We start from the raw sequence: 25,603 nt of genomic DNA, 5'->3' as shown, positions 1-25,603 counted from the left end.
TTTTTCCCAACAAGAAACTACCCTAGTCACTCACACTATAGACTTTGTGGTCTGTGAGTCATATGGTGTCAGGAAGTATTCTCTTGAAGCTCATCCATTCTCATGTCTTGAACATTGCTTCCCGGTACTTCTATAGTTTCTCTTCTCTTCAGTTGATCAGTATGTTCATTTCCAAAAACCAACAGTTTATACCAAGCACAGAGGACAGGTTTTGGGAAAAAGTAACTCTTTCATTGATTTAACAAGTGTTCTGGGCTCTTTCCTTAAGGATTTTTTTATTCCACAGGGAGAGAAAAGCAGCTAGTGGGTCAGTCATATGATGGAGCACACAGACAGCATATCAAATGATGGGTTTGTACAGTGTCCCTTTTGTGACAGGGTTAAAAATATTATACATGAACTCAGCTTCTGATTTTAAGAAGTTGAACACCAGAGGAACATCCGCTTGTTTCACAGAGGGAACTGTGACTCAGCAAGTAGAGCCAGCCCAAGCTGAAATCTGAAAAGAATGGGTGGAGAAGTTGGAGCAGGTCTCAGGAAATGTGAGATTTGCAAAGAGAAAGAACTGAAAAAGGTTTTGAAGACATAGGCTGTATGCTCTATAGCTTACTGCCTACTCCCATCCCAAATCCCTCCAGATTACATCAGTGAAGATCCACATTGCACAATTTTCCTAGTTTATTTTTTTAAAGAAAGATTGGAGTATAGAAGGGCAGCTACCCACAAAGGAACAATTTGATGATAGATGGAATTTGTACTCTCTAAGAGGTGTGGGGCTAGAGACTAGGTGCCCTTTGCTGAGGCTGAATAAGTAAGCAGTATCTTTTAGACATTTTGGTAGAGAATATACCACACCTAATAGATGTTGTTGAGGTTTGTGAACAGGAAAATGATATGATGAGGATTGCATTCAGAACTCAGGGACCCTTGACCTCTGAGCCACATCCCCAGCCCTGTTTTGTATTTTATTTAGAGACAGGGTCTCAATGAGTTGCTTAGCGCCTCAATTTTGTTGAGGCTGGCTTTGAACTTGCAAAACTCAGCCTCAGCCTCCAAAGCTGCTGGGATTACAGGTGTACACCCCCACGCTCGGCCAGAATATTTTTGTAGTAGTCTGTGATCTCTGTTTTAAAGTTAGAAGAAACAAAGTACACACATATATGTATTTGAAGGTGTGAATTATATTATGCAAGATTATCAACAATGATTTCATAAGATGTTTCATTTCCCTTAAATATGCAAAATTAGTGTTCTCCTGGATATGATTTTATTTTGTCTTCAAGTTACTTTTTTTTTTTTTTGGAGAGGAACACATCTCCAGTTTCACATGGTATATCAATGGAAAATGGAAAATGGAAGCCAGGAAAAGAAATTCCATTCACAATACCTTAAAAAAACAAAAATAAAGAATAAACCTAAGAAGGAGGTAAAAGACCTCTACGATGAAAACTATGAAATGCTAGAGAAATAAATAAAAGAAGACACTAGAAGCTGGAAAGACTTCCCATATTCACAGATAGGAAGAAATGATACCATTGAAATAGCAATATTACTGAAGGATATCTAAAGATTCAGTGCAGTTCCCATGAAAATTTCAGTGATGTTCTTCACAGAACTAGACAAAAACACTCCTAAAATTCATATGGAAGAACAAAAGACCCACTATAGCCAAAACAGTCCTGAGAAAAAGGACAATGCTGGAGGCATCATGATACCTAATTTCAAAATGTACTCCAGAGCCGTAGTAACAAAAACAGCATGGTTCTGGTATAAATACAGGCAGTAGATCAAGGGGATAAAATAGAAGACAGAGACAAACCCACACAGCTACAGTCATCTGAATCTTAACAAAGGTGCCAAAATGTACATTGGAGAAAAGACAGCCTCTTAAACAAATGGTGCTCAGAAAACTGGATGTCTGTGTGTAGACGAGTGAAATTAGATCCCTGCCTTACATCCTATACAAAAGTCAACTCAGTGGATCAAAGACCTAGGTATAGAACCAGAAAATTTGCAACTGCTGGAAGAATACATAGGGAAAACACTCCAGCATGTAGGCATAGACAATGATTTCCTAATGAGGATGCCCGTAATTTAGGAAATAAAACTAAAAATTGGTAGATGAGATGGCATCTAGTTATAAAGCTTCAGCACAGCAAAGCAAAAAAAAAAAAGTGTGAAGGTAGAGTGTGGGAGAAAATTTTCGCCAGCTGTTCTGAAAGAGAATTAATATTTAGAATACGAAAAGAACTAAAATATTAACAAAGAAACAACCCATTCATGGGCAAATGAACTAAATAGACCCACTTCTCAAAAGAAGTACAAATGACCAACAGTTAATATGAAAAATGCTTAACATATTTGGCCAGTGGGGAAGTGCAAATCACAACTATCTTGAGATTGCATGTCATTTTAGTCAGAATGACTATTATCAAGAATACAAACAATAATAAAGGCTGGTAAGGATGTGGGGAAAAGGAACTCTTACACATTGTTGGTGGGGCTATAAATGAGTGCAGCCACTATGAAAATCAGTATGGAGGTTCCTGAAAGAACTAAATATTGAACTACCATACAATTCAGCGATACCACTGCTTGGTATTTATCCAAAGGAATTAAAGACAGCATACTTTAAAGATGAATATTGCAAAACAATTCACAATAGCCAAGTTATGGAATCAGAATTGGTGTCTATCAACTGACGAGTGGATTAACAAAAACATCACATATATACACCACTTCTTTATTGCTGAGTTTTTTTTCCTCTGCCATAAATAAGAATTAAACATGTCACTTGAAGGAAAATGGATAAAACTGGCGAGTATCATGTTAAGCAAAATAAGCCAGACTCAGAAAGTCAAGGGCCATATATTTTCTCTCATATGTGAAAGCTGGAGAAAAAAGGGATGTTAGGAAAGTAGAAGGGATAATTGGAGTAGAGAAAGGGGAAAAGTGGGAGGGAGGGGATATGGAAGAATGAAACTGACCAAATTATGTCATGTGCATGTGAATATATCACTCTGTAATTAATATGCACCAGTTTTTTTTTAATTGAGATCTACAAGTTGAAATGTATTTGAGACAGCTTGTCTGGAACTGGTAACGGGACTCTACCTGCATTGTCCCCTTTTCTGCCTCGCCCCTCCATTGGAGACTCTGCCAGGTCTATACCACCAGACAGCACTGACCATGTTTTCCAGAAATAGCAGGGAAGGATACATTGTTCTTAACATTTTTCTGTCATGGATTCCTTAATCAAATTGGTTTTGACAGATGACTGAGTTACACACATTGTTGACCTTGGGAACCTGCAGCAAGTGGGGTTTGAGGACTCTTTTGGGGCCTCATGCCTGCTTAGAACTTTGCAAACCCAAGTCCATTCCACATCAGAAGTCATCTGCTAAACTAAGGCCATGTATCCCACATCTGTGTTGCTTCTGTTATATTGAGGCAATATCCTGACTGTTCTTAAGCCTGGCAGGAGTCTCACATGCTTCTTTCCCCACCACACTGAAGCACTTGATCCCTCCAGAATCTCTCCACTGTGCCCTTCACCTCCAGTTCATGATTGCTGTCACCACCATTCCTGTCATTGGCATCACCACTACCACAGCCTCACCACCACTAGGATCAGCACTGCTACCCAAAATACTCCTTGCTAGGATACTGTACTGAGTTCCTCATCTACCTGCCTTGCACCCCCCAAATCCTAACAAAAACCTTCTGAGGTAGAAATGAAGTCAATTAGAAACTCAATTCCCAGCACAGATCTTGTCATGTATAAGACATCAATAAATGTGTTGATTGAATGAATTCTCATTGTTCAGAGGAGGAAATCAAGGCTAAGTAATTTTCTGAATTAAATGGCTAGTCATTTTCTATAGTTTGAATGTTTCCTCTTAAACTCATGTGGAAATTGAATTGCCATTGCAACAGTGCTGTGAGGAAGGGCCTTTGAGAGGTGATTAGATCAAGAGGGCAGAATGGATTAATGTCATTATCGTGAGAGTTAGTTAGTTATACATAAAAGTTGATTTGTTAGGAAATCTGACCAAACTGACTTTTCTATCTGTATCATGTATGGTTGCTTGCCCTTCTGCCATGTTATTACACTGGATGATGGCCTCTGTTACAGACCAGTGCCATACTCTTGGGCTTTACAGCCTCCAGAACTGTGAGCTAAATAAACTTCCATTGTTTATAAATTACCTAGTCTGTGGTATTTTATTATAGCAGCAGATAATTGACTGAGGACATCATTGGTAGATCCAGAATTCAAAATGACATGTGGACTGTTACCCCTCAGATACTACCTGCATCCTTCAGACTCTATACCTATGCTTTTACCTTTCCATCTACTTGAAGCAGACTTCCTCCTCTTTTTGTCATTTGAAATCCTTCCTTTTCCGACCCATTCTTCAGGTAGTAGCTTAGATTTGACCTCTTCCCTAGGGTCCCTAGCATGGAAATTTCCTATTTAGAATTAATTCCCCATCTGCCAAGTTGCTTCAATGGCAGTTTTTTGGCATTTGTCAGACTACTACAAGTTGTCTGTTCTTCACTTTCCTGTATATGTTTGCATCCCTTGCTGGTCTATCAGCTGTATCAGTGGTGACTGTGTTTGAGTTCTTTTAAAGTCTCCCTTCTCATTTAGCTCAGTGCTTTGCCTACTAGGTGTTCAAGAAACACTTGTGAAATCAAATGATATTATCATGAGACAATAAGAGACAAATCTGAGACTGGGTTTGGACCATGAGAAAGGGGTGAGATAGCTGGGGTGAGACCCTGACACCTGGAAGGATAGAAAGACAGCAGCACTGGCCAGCTGGCCAGGCAGGACACAAAAGACAAACTTTGCGTGGTTCACAATAGGAGAAAGGCTGGTCCTGGTTACACATATCATCTTTTATAAATAAAACAGTTTTATTCATGGTGAATCAGAGACAGGGAGAAACAACAGGTGCCGAAGATGAATGGACTGTTGTTATCCATTTATTGATTGGAAACAAATTCTAGATTTTGCTTCTTCCTGTCCTATCAAGTGGCCTCTGCCTGAGTGTAATTTTTACTTTTTAGTGCTATCTGCACCTGTGGCCTTTGGACCTACCGTTTATGACAGATGGACCAGGCTGTATTTGTACCGTTTAGTGGATACTTTCCTTCTGCAGTGCTCCATGCCACTGCCACTGTGGCACAGGCCCAGTGGGCATGTGTGCTGGGGAAGGTCTGTATCCATTGTTCAGCTGCTGTCCTCAGAGTCTAGCTCTCCCCTTTTGGGCCCCCATATTGCCCATTGTTTCTCTTTCTTGCCAGGTTACTATCCCTTAATGTATAGTGCTCCATGGCAAGCAAATCAGTGGGGATCGGGGCATCACCTCAAATGCTGAGATCAGACACATTTCTATGACTTTTTCAATCTAATATGCTATTAAAAGACAGCCTTCCTGACTATGTTTTATTCTTTTAAAGGTTTAAATCTACCTTGTACCTGGACATATGGAAAGGGAGCCTTGTGTTTTGTCTTGAGAGATGGAGTGATATGTCTATAAATAGTGCACTTTGGACTTTCTTAGGGGAGATTTACCTGTTGGCTTCATTGCTTTTCCTCCTAACAGATTGATGATAACTCACATTTCAGGCCAGTGCAGAGTAAATGTTTGCCTAATAAAGGGAGGGATCACACCTTGAAGCTGTTTCATCCCAGATAAATAGACTCAATGTTAGAGTCCAAAGAATAGCCCTCTCCTCTTTATCCAGACTTCTCACAGCATCAACTTGCAAGGCCATTGATTCTCTCTTTCTAGCGTCATACCCTGGTGATCATCTCTAGCCACTCAAAAGAGAATAGTCTACTTGAATAAGAAGGGAAGTGGTAAAACATGTCTGCTTCTATATTTAAATGTTTAATTCAGTATATTTTGTTGAAGTCAATATACAGAAAAATGCATAATGGCTAGTGCTATCCCTGTCTTACTTTTAAATGTTTCCTGTGCCTAATACCTTGTCAGTGGTTTCCCAGTATTGCCCCTTGTATTGCCCCACAGCCCTGGAGCTGCCTGGGGAATAGGTATACCTGATGGATGAAGTTAGGACCACTAAGCAGGGTGCAAACATGTGCACACAAACAGGACAGATGACAGTGGAACCACCCCCTCCCCCACACCGTGAGTATGGTTTCTAGTGGCCACAATGGAAGGCCCATGCAGAGCCAGCTTTGGCATCTCCTCCGGATGGCCTTCTCATGCTATGTGTGCATGTGCTATGTCAGCAGAGCAGGGTAAGGTTGGGATGTCTGGGACCCAGTGGATTTCCATGGCTGCTCTGCCACTTTAGGGATCCATGACTTAAGGCAACTTCTTTTTCTCACCATGCCTTAGATGGAAGGAGTCGGTATACATAAAGCACTTAGCAAGTGTTCAGTCTTTAGGGTGGATACTGATGTTGATAGTACTCATGGTAATGTGCATGGAGGCCAGCAAGGGTGAGATTCCCATATCCTGGAGTCCTTTCTTAGTTTCGTCACATTCCACTGTCCACAAGACCTATCCAGGCTGTCTCTGGAATGTATCCTCCCCTGCCCAAGGAAAAAGCAACTGTCCAACAAATCTAGTTTGCTAACTTCTCAGAGGGCTCCATCTCCCATCCCTTTCAATGGGTTCTCCAGTATGTCACCAGAGCATTCCTAACAGAAGTGTGTCATCTGCTGCTCTCTTGTTTAGAGACCTTAGTGCTTCTCATTAATGTCCACACTTGACAGATGCCTTTGGGACCTGTACCACCAGGTCCTGGCTGCTGTGAGTTTTGACTCCTGCCTCCTCTTCATTCATCTTTACTGTCAGGCTTACTAGTCTTCATCCAGATTCACCAACTGGGTCCTTCTCTGGGGTCTTGCTTGGTGCCCTGCCTCTGCCTTCCCTCTCACACAAGTTTTGCTCATTCTTTCTTCTTCTTTAGGATTTTCTTTTGATAAAGGACTTCTCTAATGTGGTTTTTTTTTCCTGTTCTTTAGCATTTTTACTCTGTGTTACTTATGACCGTGAGTATCACAGTATCAGTTATGCCCTAATGCACTATGTAAAGTCATCCAGTAAACACTGTGGGGCTTATAGGAAGAACCGGGTCAAGGAACAAAACTCAAACCTTTATCAGTAGCATATTAAAATAAAAGAGAGAAGCCTAGTAAAATGCTAGCACACTTTTATATGTGAAAAATGGGTAAGACCTGTGAGTGCTACAATAAATATGGAAATTTACCTTGACAAAAATCTGAACTTTGCTTGTGGAAGTGGGAGTTGAGGTCTTTGTTAATGTCCCAAGAGGGAAGGAGATCATCTGAAGTCAGAAGAAAAGAAATGACATTAGCCCTGGTGAGTGTAGCTTCTCACGCTTAGGAACTGAGCATGCTGGTGGGGATCCCAGGTATGCTCTGGTAAGTGTTTGCATTTTCTTACTTAAACCAGGCAAAGCTGGGAATACTCCTCTGTGTACCTAGCATTTCTTACAGATTATACTGCACATAAGCAAAACAAATTTGCCTTATGCTCTGTATGCTTATATTTTCCCTAGTGAATCAATTATTGTTGGGCCAAACTTGCTACTTCAAAAGAAGAATCGTGGCAAAATGGGCTGTATCTATAAAAATTTATGGGAATCATTTCATCTTTCTCCCACACAAAAATATACCTTACTGGGGCTGGGGATGTGGCTCAAGTGGTAGCGCGCTTACCTGGCATGCGTGCGGCCTGGGTTCAATCCTCAGCACCACATACAAACAAAGATGTTGTGTCCCCAAAAAACTGAAAAATAAATATTAAAAAAACCATATATACCTTACTTGAAGGCATTCATTGTGCTCATTTCTTCATTGTTATATATTTTCTAGAATGATGCCCGTCACAGGAGAGAGGTCTCAGATTACATGTCAAGTGAATAGACAAATGGGTGCTCTATCAGTGTAGACTAAGCTAATTAAAAACAGTAAGTTATTTTAGTCACTGATCATGTTATTTTTACTTAAAACTTTAGAATACACCTGTGTTCACAACTGTTTTTTTTTTTTTTTTTAAGATTGTGTAAAATACCTTAGGCTGTCAGTGTCTATCTAGATGTTTCTGTTAGGCACGTCAGTGTAGTCATCTCTGCTTGAACCATTGAAACTGCTCCGAGTGTACACTTTTTATGTCTTATGTGACATTAGCCCTGAGAAAACTCAGCATTTGTATATTTTTTAAAAAGTGCTAGAATAATGAGGAAAAGGAAAAGGAAATTTTCACTTTTTGAAGAAGTAGTCTTCTCTATAAAATACACATGGCCTGTAAACACAGCAGTCTTTTAGGGAAGGAAATCCAAGCAAGGCAGAGAAAGGCAATTTAGAGAGGTATGACATAACATTGCTATGTGTATTAAGGATAGTAACTTTGAGTTGGGTTTGACCCAAACCAAGGGGATCATTCAGCATAACAAAGTTGTTGGTTGTACAGACAAGCTGCTATTGATAAGATTCATTTATAACTCCATCAAAAATGTTTCCTGAACTCTTGAAAACTGAGAAGAAAAGTGGAAAGATGCTGAAAATAAACTGGCTGAGAGGTTCAAATAGAAATTTCTATTATATTTTTCATCAGTTGAATTTTCAAAATTTCTGGGCTTATAGATAGAAGGTAAAAATACAAAAATGGAAGAAGGGAAGGAGGAACGGAGAGAAGGAGACAGGAAAGTGAAAGAAGAAAAGAATTTATCTGTAAACTTAAGTTCTCTTGTAATGACAGACTTCCATTTTTTTTCTTGATTAAAAAAATTAAATATAGCTTCCAAGTGTTACTATTTAGAAAACTTTATTTTAATTATAGTAGTTGGATGACTGTGCGTGTGTGTGTGAATTTCAGAAGCAGAAAACTACAGGATAGTAAGAGAATATCATCATCTTGGGATGTTGTGAGAGAATATCATCATCTTGGGATGTTGTGATTGCTTTTTTGGTCTTTAAATGGGTTGATTATAGCAGGGTGATTACTTTGGCTCATTTGACATGGTTCTAAAATCAACTATATGTGATGATTTAACAGCCCTGGAATTTCAGGATTATAGGATACTTTGTGTGTGTGTGTGTGTGTGTGTGTGTGTGTGTGTGAGTGTTGCATGAAATGGAGAAAGAAGGCACAAGGATTGGGGTGGATTGGTAGGAGATAAAGTGGGGAAGAGAGTTTTATCTTGGAGCTCCCTGACTGCTTTGACCTGGAGATTTGCCTATAATTTGTCCGTTACAAATAGTAGAAATAATTGTAGTAATGTCTAGCAGACACTTAAAAGATTCAACTGCTAAAATCAAGCCTTTACTTTGCTTTGATTTCCATGAAAGATTACCATGGTGGGACATTACTTGACGGGCAATATATGTAAGTCAAATTGTGCTTACATGTGCAGTTTGTGACATAACTATCCCATTTGATGTTTCTGAAATTCCCAACTCTGATTTATAGACTTGACACATCTTAAGGATGGATTGCATCAAACATATTTTAAGGATGGTATAGAAACTTATTTTTGTCATAAATAGTGTTGGAAAGTTAAAAATCATGGAGATGAGGACTGCCATCTATACACTTTCTCAGATCTTTTTGTTTGATATTTTTCAGTAGTCAGGGTTGACTTTTAAATGGGTTTTTCTGTGTGTTCTTCCTGGAAAGAGAACAAGGAAAGCCGTTCGGGATAATAGAATGTGCTCACTCTTCTTTAAGTGACTAACAGAAGGGCACATTTAGAATTGCACCTGCCTGTTTATCTTTCTAATATAGTAAAGTTAATTTGAAGGCTGAACCCTGAAATGGAAGTCTCCTTTTGAGTTTAATCTTTCCTTTGGGTTTCAAAACATAAAAGGTTAAGCGCCTGCTTCTGGTTTAGTGGTAGAGAAAGAAACTCTTGCTTTTGTTTTTTTAAATATATATTTTATTAATTATTGGTGGATCTTTATTTAGTTAGTTTTTTAGGAGGACACAATTCTTTATATATTTTTATGTGGTGCTGAGAATCGAACCCAGTGCCTCATGGATGCCAGGCGAGCGCGCTACCACTTGAGCCACATCCTGAGTCCCAAGAACTCTTGCTTTTCAATGGAAGGGCTTAGGGAAAGTGTGTACTTAGTGCTACAGACAAGCATGGGATAAATTTATTCTGTGCCTCTTCCCCAGTGATGGTTTCTCAGTCACAGAGTGCCCATTTCTTGTGTCCCCCAGGAGCCACCTCTTCCAATGGAACCCTCCTTTGTGTCTCAAAAGTCTGGCAATTTCTGAGTTTCACTTTCATCTGCCTCATATCTCTACCAGAAAAACTGCTAATTAAATTTCCTTGGAGGAAGTTCTTTCCTTCCTGCTTCTTACTGCTTAGTAGTGACTGTGCTCATCGGATTGTTCTTGCTTTGTGTGACAGTCTCCCCTTCCGTTTCTCTTTCCTTTCATCTCTGTTCTTCCTCTTCTTAGTGTCTTTTGGACAAGATGTTTTTTTGTCTCAGTGATTCCCAGCAAACAAGCTGTTCACTATTCAAAAAAGAAAAAAAAAAAAGCCTTGAAACACAACAAAGTAAATCACTTGCCTTCAAGATTAAGCTAAAAATGTTTTCTTGAGCTTCATGCTTCATGTCGGAGCATCTGAACATCCTACCACTTAACGAGATAACAGAGTGGGTTTTTATTTTTGCTACTTGTTTTTTTTCTGCCAGTAAACCATATCTATACTAAACCAGGGCCACCTTTCAGTGAGAATGGAACAGGAGGCTGCCCTCTGCCATCCAAACATGCCTCTAGCCCTATTTATTTATGAGAAGCTTTGTACTGGATACAAACTGCTATAAATGTTATCCAGCTTTATGAGAGACATCACACGGTCCTGGTAATCTGATAGAAGGCTTTACATGGATAGACCATTCTGCCAGTTTTGGGTGCCAGAAGGTTTTGGGCTTTGAAAGAAAGAAACAACAAACAAACCCGAAATCAGAATCCCTAACTATGATTGAATCGTGATGCCCTAGGAAATATTCTAAGTTTTTCTAGAAAGGTTTTTCTATAGAGATTCCTATAGTAAATCGATAACTTTTAAAAAATAAATAAGTGCATTATCTAGCTCTCAAAAATTAATTAGTAAGTTATTAAATTATTTTAAATTTCAAGAGTTTTTCTTTTTAATGAAAAAAGCAAAATTAATGAGCTCTTTAGGACACAACCAATTTTGCATTGTTTGTAATGTGTTTCAAATGTAGCATTTCCAGTTTGGAAGGCAGTTAGAGAAAGATTTAAGAAAATACTCCCAGGTTGGCCTCAGATGGGAGAATGTAGTCCTGATTAGCAAGAACACATACTAATAACACTCAGTGCTCAATATTAATTGATTACATTCCAGGATCTGGTACAATCTGCCCAGTAGAGTATGATAATTATTAATGTAATGAGTTAACATGTTGTAGTTATGAGATGAATCCAAGAATCTTTGCTTTTGGGCACAAGACATTATGGCCAGTTTAGAGTATGAATAGTATGTACTAAAATAGGTTGTATGAAAGGCCATTCTAATGGAAATCAAACAATTTGCAAATTATTTTGTAAGTAGTTGTGAAGTATTTAATATGTTTTTGAATATGAGTGGTAAAAATTAAGATCTCTCTTTTCGGGGGTATTCTGCCTCGTGTGGGAGGCAAAACTCTACAGAGAAAGCAGTGAGAAGCACAAGATGCTATGTAAAAGAGCTCCATGTTCCATGGTGCTGACTGTCCCCATTGTGGAAAGTCTGGGTCATCCAAGAAGATTTGCTTATGGAAGAAGTGGGATGATTTCCCTCGTTGGATAGGAGCTGCATATAGGGTTCTAAAATTGTATGGTTAGGTACCTCTCCCTAGTCCATGAGTCACCTAGACAGCTTTCCTTTTCTACCTCACCAAATGCCTCTGCAGTACTAAATAAAGGAGACTTGAGGAAATTTGGCTTCAGATATAAGAAAAGTTTGGTATCAATAAACTTGGTGTCACTTCATTAAATCCCATCAATATTGTCCACTCTTGTAGCAGACTTCTTCTTGTAATGCTTGGTATATGTATAATTGGGAGAAAACACCTAAAAGAGTAGAGAGTGTTGAGAGCTATCTGGTAATGAGCATGCATGAGCCCTGACACTCCGTGGTCTCAGCCTGCAGTCACCCTCGTCATACTCATTTCAGGCTCAGACAACCTGGTCCGCTTGTTCATCAGTCAACAGACATTGGTTGAATGAGTATCTCCTATTGAATTGTGTGTTAGTCAGCTTTTTGTCACTGTGACCAGAATACTTCACAAGGACAACTTGGAAAAGGAAAAGTGTATTTTGGGTGTAAAGTTTTAGAGGTTCAGTCCATCTGGCTGCATTGCTCTGGGCCCCAGCAGAGGGCAGAAAGGTGTGGTGAATGATAGCTACTGGGCTTATGGTGGCAAGAAGAGAGGGAGAGAGAAAGAGTTGAGTGAATGTAAAGAATTAGGGACAAAATATAATCCGTAAGGGATTTCCCAGTGATCTATACCCCATATCCACCTGTTAAAATGATCACCTAGTAGTGCAAAGTATTTATTATCAAATGGATTAATCCACTGATTATGTTACATCTCTCATAATCTAATAATTTCACCTCTGGCATACCTACACTGCTTATCATATGACCATTTTAGGGGATACCTCTTATCCAGATCATAACAGATTGTAAACTCTGTGAATCATGATGTTAGGGACTAGGGAAAAGTGGGGGTAAGAATCAGAACTTGAGGGGGAAAAATGAATGTGGCATTGGCATGTTCAGACATGTCAGGTACTTTCAGATGACTCTGGATTGTATTTCATATAGAAGATGTGTTTAATTTTGAGATTGGGATTCATCTCTGATGTTTTGAACAAAGATAGAATAATACATAGGGAGAATTGTAGATGGATGCATTGTTTTTCTGTGGATCAATGTAACATTAGATTTCAATGTTACATAGGCAATAGTCACTTATTAGTATAAACTTGTATCCATTTTAGCCTTAGATATAGATTTTCCTTTCACTCTAAAGAAAAATGGATGGATGGGCTCATTTGGTGTCAGCAACATTTGATCCATAGTGAAATTTCTAACGAGAATACAGAAAACAGGAGTTATAATCAACAACATAATGAGGAACACAAAATTATTGCTTGTAGCAGTTTACAATTATTTCATTGTTCTGACTCATAACACATAGGACTGTTTTCCTTGTCAGTACAACATTTGATACTTTAAGAAAACAAAGTAGGAATGTCCGGTGCATTGAATATGTAACATTTTCTAATAGAAAAATTACTGGAAGAACAGTATTTTGAGAATGCAAGTACTGTTTATATTATAGTCTAAAAGTACTCTGATTAAGTAGTTAACTAGATATGTTATGAAATTGACAGAAACCAGCCAGAAGCAGAGGTTCACCCTACATGGTATTTGAAAAACGTATACTCTTGAAGTATTGAAGGTGGAATGTGAGAGAAGCAGTATATGTAATACTCACTTCTTGCTTTTCAGTAATGGGAAAGAGGAAGTTGCCTTCCTGAATATGGGAAAGGCTGCAGATGGAACTTGTTTTGGGCAAAGAGACCGCCAGCTTAGTTAGACATGAGAATGTAGTATGTGTGTATTGTCTAGTGGAGATATGAAGTAGGTAGTCAATAGGAGTCTGGGCTACAGAGATAAATTTGGTAGTTACTGGCATATGGGCAGGGAGGAAAGGGAGCTAAGACTATTTATTCTACTATTCCACACTTATGGGGGTGGATTTCGAAGGAACCAGTAAAGAAGACTCAGTGTTGGAAGAAAATGAGAATATATAGTCCTGAAACCTAAGTGAAGAGAGAGTTGTTAAAGAAGAGTCATATCTGTGTCAGATGCTGCTTAATGGTCCAGTAAGACAAAGCCTGAGAAGGGTCATTGGATGAAGCAGATCAAGATCATTGGTGGCCTTGGCAAGAGTAGTTCCGTATACTGCAAAAGTGTAATGGAAGTGATTTTGAGAGATAATAAGAAAGAGGAAATTTTTAGTTTTCCTGCAAAGAGGAGTGAAAAAATGGTGGTGGCTTGTGGGAAAAGAGTGGTCAATGCATATTGTGTTTTCATTATTTCATTATATGATTATTTCATTACTTTTAGATGAGAGAAATAACAACCTGTTTATATGCTATTGAGAATCATCCAACAAAGATTTTAAAATAGTGGTAGTGAGAGAGAAGTGATAGTCCTAAATGACAGGAGATAGGATCAAGTTGACAAGAAGAAGGGTTGGCCTCAACTACAAGTCTGGAGAGTCTTTGCTGAATGGAAGGAAAAGTTTGTGGATACAGATGCTTGTGGATGGTCATGTGAGTGAGGACCATATGAGATTCCTGCTGCTGTATAACAGTACCACCAACTAGCAGCTGAAAGCAATGAGAATTTATTCTCTCATAGTCCAGGAAACCCGAAGTCTGATATGGTGTCATCAGGGTTGGTTCCTTCTGGAGGCTCTAGGGGAGAGTGTTCTGTGCCTCCCTCTCAGCCTCTGGTGGTTGCTGGCACTTCTTGGTTTGCAGATGCATCACTCCACCTCCTCTACTTTCTTTTTCAGCTGGTGTTCTTCTCTTTGTGTGTCCTCTCTTGCTCTATCTCATTTCTTCTTGTTAGGACATCAGTCATATTGGATTTCAGGGCCACCATAACATAGAATTTTAATTTACATCTTTAAACACCCTTTTCCAACAAAGACCATACTCATAGGTCTGAGTAAATGTGAAATTTGAGAGGGATGTTCTTTAATCCAATACAGAGTCTCTTGAAGTATTTTTTTTTTCCTTAGCTTGATTGAATTTTCTCAATGAAATTGAAAGCAAGGTTGCAATCTGAGTGTGAGGTAGGCAAGAGCTATCCAAGGACTGAGGAGTAAGATAAACCTAGGATTGGTTGCCTGGGAGTGTGAAGAGAGTATGCTTCAGGAGGATGTAGAGCCCTATGGCCTGGAGGCCCTTCTTGAGGCATGTGTTCCAGAATGCAGGGGTGCTGGGTCAGCACGTCGCATGTGTTTCTCCAGCTTGCTCTGTGGATGCAGGGATTGAGTAGACACAGATTTGGATTTAACTGGGGTGATTTTACACACAAAAACAAAAACAAAACAAAACATCAAAATGAGGGAAAGATGACAGAGTTGCAGGCATATCTAAGATATATATTAAAATAACTATAACGTGGCATTCTACTGAAGAGAGTTTAAAGGAAATGGGTCTACATGTTACATGGTGTTCTTTTTTTACTATTTTAATTTTTTGTTGAAAAAATTCAAATATATACTGTACAATAAACACTCAGGTTCCCATAATCTAGATTCCTAATGATTAACATTTGCTGTATTTATTTCATCCATTGTCTTTCTTTTGGTTGAATACTGGAGGAGTTTAAAGTATATTATGTCATTTTGCTCAATACACTTCAGTATGCATCACAAGAAGAGAACATTTTCTTAGAATCACAACACCATTATCATTCCTACAATCAATAATAATTCTTTAGAAGCATGTACTATCTTGGTCTCTTTTCAGACATACCTTATATGCATGACATGACCCAGCTTTGACAGCAACATTGACCTATATCACTTCAATGAATATTCAACAATGAATTGATGCCCCAAAAGAACCAAATGTATTGGTTTGCATAAACTGGTATATTTTTTCTTTTTCTCAAAATTTTTTTATTGGTGGATTATAATTATACATAATATGGGATTCATTATGCCATAATCATACATGCGCCTAACATAATTTGATTACTCTCATTTCCCAGTATCTTCCTTTTCCTTTCCCTAGTTCTTTAGCCTGATCTGCTTGCTCTACTTTACTGATATCCCTTCTATTATTATTATTATCATTATTATTATTATTATTATTATTATTATTATTATTATTATTTTCAATTAGTGTCTTATAGTTAAATGTTCAAGTGGGATTCAATATTAATATTCATTTGTGGACATAGGTATTTTAGCTGATGTTTATTGGATACTTTCTGTATGCCTAGAGTTGCTCTTAGAATTTTTGTAAGGATTAATTTATTAAATTCTCTCAGGTTGGGGATGTTTCTCAGGTAGAGACTTGCCTAGCATGTGCAAGGTCCTGGGTTTGATTCCAGTACTGCAAAAATAAAAAATTTCTCAACAATATTATGAAATGATGCCATGATCACCCTCATTTTTACAAGGAAGCTAAGAATTCAGAGATACATGTCTTATAAGCAATAGAGTGGAGAAACAATTTAGCTCAGGGGCTGGCAACAGATTCAAGTTGTGTCTGAACAATTAGATACAGTAGAACCCATTGTATAGGACTGCTTTGAGGATTCAGTCAGTTAATTTGTATATAAAGTAGCAGGCAAATAAGTCCTGACTCTTGTTGTGTTGGGATTTTAATCCACTTTTGCCTGAGCCCAAGAACAACACTTGTTTAAGATCCACTATACAAGAATTTTGTTAGTTAAGACATGGAAACATATTCCTCTTTTTGCACGTGATAGAATCAATTTGCTTAGCGCATTACAAAGATTGATCAGGAACCTATATATATATAGGAAAGGAGGTTTGTGATCACCAATAACTTCTTGGTAACCTCAAAGAGAAGGGGAGTGTGATAATAAGAGCTTCTAAGAGTAGAGGAACTGATAAAGAGATGATTGTCCCTGCAGAATCAGAGATTGGCCACGAGTCTATCACCTTTGGACATGGACTGTCTTAAGGTGGCCTGTTCTATGCTAGGAACAGAATTATTTCAATAATATTGACTCTTAACTGCATAATCTGTGTATTTCTATCAATATATTAACTAAGGAGGTTCCAGAAAAGCTTAAACATACATGCCTGTGTGGCTCCTTCACATTACTGGAAGTCTGGCCACTAGGAAATTCATGGACCTTGTCCAGTGGTTGTATTGTAGTTCTTCCTGCATATATATACCCATACACATATGTGTGTGTGTGTGTATGTGTGTGTGTGTGTGTGTGTGTGTGTATTATATATATGACACATTGACACATTCAAGCCATATGTATTCACATACACACATATATATTCACAACAACATTATCATATAATTATATATATATATATATATATATATATATATAATTATAGCTTCAGGAGCTAGAGCCTTTAAGAGGTGATTAGGCTATTCTCCCTCATCAATGAGATGAGAAGCCCTTCTTGAGGGCTTGATAGAGAGAATTTGTTCCCTCTTGCCCTTCCACTTTCTGCCATGTGAGAACACAACCTTCCTCTTTTCCAGAGAATACAGCTGTAAGAAGTATCTGGGAACCAGAGAGTAGATCTGCCAATATCTTAATCTTGAATTACTTGGCCTCCAGAAACATGAGAAGTTTCTGTTCTTTATAAATTTCTCAGTCTCTGGTGTTCTGTTATAGCAGAACAAATGGACTAAGACATAATGGCAGTTGTGTAGTAGTTTTTTCAAGCTGCTTGAGCTGAAAGAATATGTGTGCACATTTACACACACACACACACACACACACACACACCTGTGTCAAAATCTGAGGTAATTTCTCATTTGGCCATTGCTTCCATCCTCTGATTTTCTATCTGAGCTTAATAACTTTGGCCCTTTTTTTTGTACTTTCATAGCCATCACTGGAAATCCCCTCATCTATTGTCACTACTCTTCATCCTGGCCCTAAAGAACAACACACTATGTCATCTCTTACAACAATCCCAAATGCAAAATCAGAGGTATGCTATTTTTGTTGGGAGTTATATACTTTTGATGTAGTTCCTGCTAAGTACTACCTCTTAGTTTACCTGTGTGGCATGTGCACAAGTATCTGTTGCTGACTGAGTAGTGAGTGGGCAGTCACTGTGAGTGGTATCTGAAGTCTCTGTTGGTTTGATGAGGTGAGTCATCCTCTTTTGGCAAATGTCATCACATTATATTTCCAGGGGAATACAGAGAAACCCTCCAGAACATTTTCAGGCAATTGTTTAAATAAATCATGGAGCATTTTTTCATGAGCATAATGATGCATTTGCCTCTGAGTAGGGATGGTGATTATTTTTTATCATGTCACCTTCAGTAGCCATACATTTAATGAAAAAGACCATTAATATCTAGTTCATATCATGTTGTATGCCTGGAATCAATACATTTATATTTTCTATCCTTGGCCAAGTTCCTTTCTTTCTTTCCCTTTTTATGACATTTTAAATGTTGAATTGAAGATGAACAGAATTCCATATTGTTAGCCATATGTATCAGTTATAGGTTTGGTATCTATAATGGAGATTTATAAAAAACAGTGGCTTAAACAAGATAGAAGTGTATTTCTCTCTCATTTAACTGTCTGGGCATAAATAGGCTGGATGTTTTCAGAATCTGGGCCCCTTGAATCTTTTTGCTCAATAATACCGAGACTGTTGTCCTCATCAAATAGTCCCAGATGGCTTCCTACATTCCAATCAGAAGGAAGGGAAATTAATGGGAAGGAGATAGTAGTCCCATTTCCTGTAGAGTGTGACTCAGAAATAGCAGACTCTGCTTCCATACTCCTCCATTTGGTCAGAACTTTGTAACAGGAGCGTAGCTAATTATAAGGGAGGTTGGGAAATGTGTCTATTCTGGGAGACTATGTGTTTGGTTAAAACTTAGGGATCTCAATACAACAGAAAAAGAGGCAGCATTAATTTGGGAAATGATTCACAATCTCTGTCATATCATGGAAATAGGGTTTTCTTTTAGATTCTGGTAGTTATTGTTAAACAGTACACACCTTTTGCTGTCTTTGGCAGAGATGACTTTTGAGAATCTGTTTCTCCACGTCTTAGTGAACAGCAGTTGCTAGGATGTGGTCACTTACATTTCTTGCGTTTACTAGTCCCTTTTGCCACTGGATATGGTCAAGCAATGCAGTGGGATATGAGAAGAAAAATGTGCTCTGTCCAGGGTAAGGCTGAATGATTGTGTGCAAAGTTTCCAGATTCTTGTTTATTTTGGGTCATACGAAGGCAGATGATGGAGCTCCAGGCTCTAAGCAATGACAATATGAAGAACCCTGAATCCCTGAGTCACCATGTGGCTTTAGGTTTCTTGAAGAAAAACTATTTAAATGTGATACATTTTGGAATCTTTCACTTAGTGTAACTTTGGTCTACCCTAACTAATAGATTATCTCTTTTTATACCCCATTTGCTATTGATTTTTGCAATCATTGTATTGTGGAACTAAATGATCCACAAAAAACACCAGAACTTTGATTTCTAAGCAGCTGGTGAACATTTTGGGGTTGTAACATTTCTCCAAATTTTGTTGTTATTCACAAATTCTCCATTTGTTTGTGAATTTTGTTCTCTGTCAAAACATTTAAGACTATTTTCCATCTTTTAGAAATTGAACAGCAGTTTTTCTGACACTGGTTTTTCTGATGATAAATAGTTTTTTCCCTTCTATTTTTGGTGTTGGGGATGTTTAATGAAAAAAAAAAATACAAAGTATGCATTGAGACACAGGAATTCCATATAACAGTTACTAGAATATTTCTCACAATTGGAATTACAGTTTATTCTTAGAAGACAAATATTATGAATCTAGAAAATCTGAGGTCTTATCACATAAAGAAATAGACAAGACCCTGTCCTAACATTAAGCTCCCAAGTGAAAATTATATTATAATTCAACAGAAATACTAGCCGGAATTTCTTGTCAATAAGCTTTTCTAGGCTAATAATTTTTACAAAGTCAATTATAATATTTCCAAGGTCAAGAAAACATTGTAGTTATTTGCTTCCTCCCACAGATCTGAGTCCTTAGCTGAAGTTAGGATCATAGACTGGGAAATGGAAAGTCATCAGTGGCTAAAGACTCAAGTGCTTTATTTTAATGGTTATTTCCCCTACCCCTGGAGACGGCCAGTTTAGTAAAATTTGTATAACTTGTTAATTAATTTCAACTAGTAGTCACATTGAAACAGTGTGGTCTTGGAGATGGAACCCAAAACACTAATTGGTACATGAGTTGTATGATCTTAGGCCAGTGTCTCCTTTTTTAGGGTACTCTACTTGGTTGGATTCTTTAATATTTTTGACAATTGCAATTTAATGTAATGTTCATCAGGCAATTTTCCTAGAAAGAAAGTTACAACATATATTAATGACCTTTATATATTTATGTCCTTTGATCTGGTAGTGATTATCATTTCTTAGTATCTGTCTCAAGGATATTTTAACCCTTTAATCAGTTAATTCAATCCACAATTATCAGGGCCCATTATTAAAATTGCCCATGAGTCCAGGCACTTTTCTAGGTCCTGAGGACCTGGAATTATACAAAGTCTCTGGACTCATGGGATTTACTTTTAAATGATAAAATCATATATAAATAAACAAATAAATATAAACAATAAAATAATACAGGTGATATTAAATGTTGATATTAAATGCCCAGCCAGACTGCGGCAATTAAATTTGAGGATGAAGACATGAGCAGGTTAAAGAAATAGCTCCTCATGCAGCAGTGTGTGTGTGGGGGTACTTTATGTAGTTTACATAAAGGGTAGGGAAGTCTTCTTTGAGGAAGTGACAGTAGTAGGTCTGTATATGAAGTGAGGAACCAAGTCTTGTGAATTTCATCAGATGAACATTCTAGGCAGATGTGCTAGCAAATCCAAAGTCCCTAAGAGAAAATGAACCACACTAAATTGAGGGCTAGCAGGAAGCTCATTTTTATTGGAACAGGAAATGTGGTTGAAAAGAGAAGAGGGGCCAGGTCTTGTTAGGCCTTCTGGTTTAGGGTGTGGCCTGTAGGTGTCTTTCTGAGTATAATGAGAAGCCACTGGAGAAAGGGGAGGAAATATGTTAAATATTAGCAATATATATATATATATATATATATATATTTATATATAGTTGATGGACCTTTATTTATTTATTTTTTAATTGCTTTTATTTTTTAAATACATGACAGCGGAATGCATCACAATTCTTATTACACATATAGAACACAACTTTTCATATCTCTGTATATAAAGTATGTTCACACTGATTCATGCCTTCATACATGTCTTTGGACAATGATGTTCATCACATTGCTAACCCCCTGCCCCCTCTCTTCCCCTCTCACCCCTCTGCCCTATCTAGAGTTCATCTGTTCCTCCCATGCTCCGTCTCTCCCTACCCCACTATGAGTCAGTCACCTTATACCAGAGAAAAGATTCGCCACTTCGGGGGCGGGGATTGGCTAACTTCACTTAGCATTATCTTTCTCTAGCTGCATCCATTTACCTACAAATTCCATGATTTTATTCTCTTTTATTGCTGAGTAATATTCCATTGTGTATATATGCCATGTTTTTTAATCCATTCACCTACTGAAGGGCATTTAGGTTGGTTCCACAGTTTAGATTTAGATTGTGAATTATGCTGCTATAAACATTGATGTAGCTGTGTTCCTGCAGTATGCTATTTTTAAGTCCTTGGGGTATAGACTGAGGAGAGGGGTAGCTGGGTCAAATGGTGGTTCCATTCCCAGTTTTCCAAGGAATCTCCATACAGCTTTCCATATTGGCTCTACCAATTTGCAGTCCACCAGCAATGTATGTGTGTGCCTTTTCCCCCACATTTTCACCAACACTTATTGTTGTGTATCTTCATAATAGCTGCCGTTCCAACTGGAGTGAGATAGTATCTTAGAGTAGTTTTGATTTGCATTTCTCTAATTGCTAGAGATGATGAACATTTTTTTCATATATTTGTTGATTAATTGGATATCATTTTCTGAGAAGTGTCTGTTCATGTCCTTGGCCCATTTTTTTTTTTTTTTGTGTGTGTGTGTTTAGGTTTTTGAGTTCTTATATACCCTAGAGATTAGTGCTCTATCCGATGTGTGAGGCATAAAAATTTACTCTCAAGATATAGGCTTTCTATTGATGGACCTTTATTTTACTTATTTATATGCCGTGCTGAGAATTGAACCCAGTGCCTCACACATGCTAGGCAAGTGCTCTGCTACTGAGCCACAACCCAGCCCAACATTAATATTTTTAAAAGATTGCCTGTTGCTATAGAGACTGGTGTCTGTGTGAGGGGCAACATGGAACAGGGAACTCATTGGGGAGTATTTCAGGGGCTCATCCAGAGAAGAGGAGGCCCAGACAGGTAGGAGGAGGTGTGATCAGGAACTTGCAGGAACAGTGGAACAGGTGAGCTAAGGGTTAGCCTTCTGAGCACAGAACTGACTGTGACTGAAGGCCTGGAGATGGGGCCCCTAGGTTCAAGTCCCACCTGGACCACTTAGTAACAGAATGATCTAGATGGTTATATACTCCCTCTGAGTCTCACCTACCTCATGTGCACAGTGAGAACAGTGATGGTAACACCTTCAAAAGCTACTGAGGGATAACTAGTGAATAATCCACAAGATACAATTGAAAGTGTGTTTGGCACATGAGTACTGTTGGCCTTTGGTATCTGAAGGTTCTGTATCTGCAAACACACCAAGCTTGGATAGAAAATACTTGATCAAAAAAAAATTGTACCCGAACTGAGCATATACAGATTTTTAAAAAATCATTATTTTCTAAATAATATAAGCTATTTACATGCACTTTACATTGTATTAGGTATTATAAGTCAAACAGAAATTATTTAAAGTATATGGGATTTAAAGAACCTGTGTAAAGTTATATGCAAATAATTTTACATAAGTGACCTTGAGCATCTGTGGATTTTGATGTCCAAGGAAGTCCCAGAACCATTCCCCCTCAGATACCAAGGGATGATGGTATCAGATATTTTGAAACTATTATTTATTGATGGTTTACAGTATAGTCATGAAAATAGATACCTATAAGGGCTATTTAAAAATTATTTTCTACCTTTGATAGAATCCACTATAAGGAAGTTAATATTATATATACTATCTTTAAAATAGTTTTTAGTCATATAATTTTTAGGAAGTATTTTTGTTAGGAATCTCTCCATTTCCTTTACTTCTGTTTAGAATAGATTCCTATTAATTCCTTGTTTTTATTCTAAAGAGATATAAAACATATTTCCCATTTGGGGGTTGGTTTGCAGTGACAGAGTGGGAAGATTCAGTTGTAGGATCCTGGTTCTTGCAATAGTCCAAGTCCCTCACCTTTTGTTGAAATACATATTCTTCATTTGCAAAATATTAGGGCAATATCGATTTAGAAGAAGTCACTAAAGGCACATTGTCCAAAGCATCTTGTAAATATTGGATTTTATTAGTTTGTATTTTCTCTTTGTCCCTCATATATTTGTGCCTATATATAGAAAAAGAATGCCTCAAAGAAACTTTCTCTGGGAGTCATATATACTTGAAGACATGCAATGATGCAGTTCCCATGAATGAGATGGTGATACCAACTCTTCACCCCTCTTCTGAGGGTCCCCCTCACCGCTATTGCAGCTGCCCAAATTTTTGGCATGAAAAGATGGTTAAACTCACTTAACAGCCATAACGTGTCTGGTAGGAAAATACATTTGGTGTCAGAAGATTTGGTCATAATGATAACAGAACATTTGAAATGTCTTAATTTCCTCCGCACAAATCAATCTGTTATTTCTTTCAAATAGTGTCTGAAGTGCATATGCACAAAATTAGCACTTCCAGGTTTTCATGCAGCAATACTCATTTGAATGTAGCAGTCCTAGGCAAGAGGTTTCAAAGGTCCTGGAATGCAGCTGGAAAGATATGCTGATCCCCAGGATGGGCTGGAACTCACCTGGGAATCAGAGTCCCTTCCCTTGTGGAGCTGGTTTTATGAAATCCCCTTTGAGTTCTTTTAATGTTTTCATCTGTATGGGGAAATCTAGTAGAGAATGAAAAGAAAGAATAATTAACAATTAAATTACATAAGAACTGCAAGTAAGGAAGAGACTCATGCAATGATAAGGATCATTTTATAATCATCAATGAAACTTTGCTTCAGCTCTTGTTTTACAAACTAGTGAAAAAGCATATGTTGTCAGAAACAATGATAGAAAGATAATTTCATGTGGCTGAATAATCCCCAAGTGTCAGGGAAGTGTACCCAGAGCTGTAATAACATAATAAGTTTTTTACAAAAAAAAAAAAAAAACCCAACTCTTTGATGCCATGATCATTTTAGGTTGTGAAGATCTTAAAGAAAACACCACACTTTCCCCATGTTGTAGTTGAGCCATAAGACTTTTGCCTGTGATTCTTGCATTTCCATTCTTTGCAGAGCCATCTTTTCAGAGACAGGCTCAAAGCAATTAGATTTAGTCCAGGCCTTATTTATTTATTTATTTTTATAAATCTGATCATGGTTCTTATAAAAGTTTTGAAGTTAGGAAAGACACACACACACACACACACACACACACACTCACATTCACACACATATACATAATGTCTGCCACAATAGAATGAATAATGATAATCCTGGGAAAGAAACCACTTGTATTCTTCTAAATTATTGGGTTGTAACCAAAGTGAGGGCCAGTGGAGTTTCTTATTTGTGTTTCTCATCTTGCTGAGGCCTAGCACACAGAATGTGCTTAATACATATTGAATGCATCAATGAAAAGGCATTAGTAGTTGTAATATTATAAGGCAATTCTGATATTACAAGAAAAGCATAATGCTTTGCCAATTTAACCATCCAGGAATATAATGGCCTGCTTAAATATACACAGCATGGAACTCTTTATGGTGTGTATAATCCAAACAGAGCCCACAATAGTAACCAATCCTATACAGTTGTTTTGTTATTAACAGGCTGAGCACGATATATATATATATATATATATATATATATGTAAAAGAATAAAAGGAAACAAATCACTCATTAACTCAAAGATGGGATGATTTACCAAAAAAGATATAAAAATTTTAAATGTATGTTCAATATCATAGATTCAAAATATATGAACCAAAAAAGTTGCAGAATGTATAGGTAATGTAGACAAACATGCAGCCATTGTGGAAAATTTTAATACACCTCTCTAATAATTAGTAGGATTTGTCCTTGAAGGAGAATATCAGAAGAGAAAGATACCTGCCTGATGTTGAGGTCCAAAGGATGTGGCTTTGGGGTACCAAAGACTTCAGAGTGGGAATGGATAGAACTCTTGCTATGGGTATCATGAATTGCTGTGTTAACTAATTTAATTCTCACAATAGTCCTTTTGGTAGGTTGAAGTTTTACTAGGATTGCCTAATTTTTTCTTTTCTTTTCTTTCTTTCTTCTTTTTTGGGAATTGGGGATTTAAGCTAGGGCCTTGAGCTTGCTAAAGCATGTGCTTTACCACTGAGTTATCCTTTCAGCAGGTTGTCTAATTATAGATGAGGAAACCTAGGCAACAGAAGATAAATACACCTGATATCATGAATTGATGAAAACAGCATTTAAGCAGTAGCCCCTCACCTAACTATATTGTCTAGAACTACTGGGTGATAATTAGGTATTTCTTGGTTTGATCTGATTTCTTGCCAAAATTGTTGAATAAGCCTAATTTTATAGACATTTGAAACAATAATATCTTACATTATTTGTATTTATACAATATACCTTTCATATC

Source organism: Callospermophilus lateralis, chromosome 16, assembly GCF_048772815.1.
Source record: "Callospermophilus lateralis isolate mCalLat2 chromosome 16, mCalLat2.hap1, whole genome shotgun sequence".
Lineage (NCBI taxonomy): Eukaryota > Metazoa > Chordata > Mammalia > Rodentia > Sciuridae > Callospermophilus > Callospermophilus lateralis.
Note: the sequence above shows the minus strand (reverse complement) of the source record.